A 1,494-nucleotide genomic window follows, 5' to 3' on the forward strand; every position below is an offset into this window, starting at 1 on the left:
GACACTTCGGAAAGATGGGGTAGTACCTTCGCGACCCCCTGTGGCGCTCAGCACCAACAATGGGGTAGTATCTTTGCGGCCCCCCGTATGCGCCTCCTCGACTAAGGTCGAGATGCCCCGAGTGTCGACAGTACGTACCCAGACCCTTCGACCTCGGGATGATGGGATAGTACCCTCGTGGTCCCCCTGAAAATAAATGTTCGTGATCATCCAATAGTTTGAGATGCAGCCATCGATCTCCATCATCTATCGAGCTCGGCTCGATCCCTATCAACCACTGAACTCGGTTCGATCTCCATCGACTATCGAAGCTTGGTCCCGATATTAGGTACCTTGATCAAGGCCTGGGGTTGACCCCATGAGCTCAAAGGGTTACAACCCCATGCTTCGGATCAAGCTTGAGGTCGTCCTCTACGACAAACTGAGGTACTTCTAAGAATAATTCGCGGCGCGAGGCATATAACCCCGAGAAGGTACGTTCTGATCGGCGCCTGTCTTATTCAATATGCATATTCCATTCATTCTTATGTTGGATATGTAAATGAGAATCCCGGCCAATATCGGGGTCCTCCGCCGAGCCGATTACGAGCTGAAATCTCATCGAACCCACCCACACGAACCCTAGTTCGGTTTTCCTGCAGCTCGGCAAAATTTAATCCCGAGCTCGGGGGGTTCAATGATTTGAGCCAGAGGCTAGTTACCTAATAAGACGATTAGAGCGCGACGCCCCGCAATTGGGGCCCCGAGCTCTATGACCGCGAATCTGCGGCTCAAGCTTAGGAGCTTGGCAAGCTTGGGCATTTTTTCGATCTAAAGTGTCTTAGCATTTCGGGAACCCGAGCAGCAGAGTCTTGGAGAAACGTCAGCTAAACAGTGAACTATAAAAGAACTGAACGAAGTTGGAAAGGAATATTTCCATTCAAAAGCCCGGAGGCCAAGTACAAAATTAAGGTTCGGCCATGCAATAAACAAGGGCCGACCTTTTGTTACAAAAAAGGAAAGAGAGTACAAAAAGCCTTAAGAGGCAGGTGCCATGGCATCTTCAGCCGAAATCTCTCCAGGCTCGACTTCGATGACCTCGATGGCTTCAACCGTCGGACCTCCTTCGGCAGTGGCCCCGACCTCGCCGCCTTTGGTGCTCTTGGGCGCGACATCGGGGATAGCCGCGACACCCTCGGGAGCGGTTCCCCGAGTAGCTTCTTCCGGGGCAGCCTCCGGAGCTGCCTCTCCGGCCGTTTCACCCGACCCCGGCCCGAGGCCTTCGGCTCCAGCTCCAGGCTGAAGTAGATTGGGATCGAAATCGGGGCAGAGCTGGCGCAGTTGATTGCGAAAGTTGTTGAACCCTTGGATAAGGCCGTTCACGGCTTCCTCCTCGAGCAGCTCATGAAACTCTTTTGATTCTCGGAAGAGCCGGACGGCATCCTGAGCCCGTTCTTGGGCCTCTTTTTCTCGAGCTTCGAGCTGCTCGGCCTTTCGCTCTACTTCCTTTACTCT

This window comes from Phoenix dactylifera, chromosome 10 (assembly GCF_051530095.1).
Source record: "Phoenix dactylifera cultivar Ajwa chromosome 10, Ajwa_hap1_PhDact_Kaust_v1.1, whole genome shotgun sequence".
Lineage (NCBI taxonomy): Eukaryota > Viridiplantae > Streptophyta > Magnoliopsida > Arecales > Arecaceae > Phoenix > Phoenix dactylifera.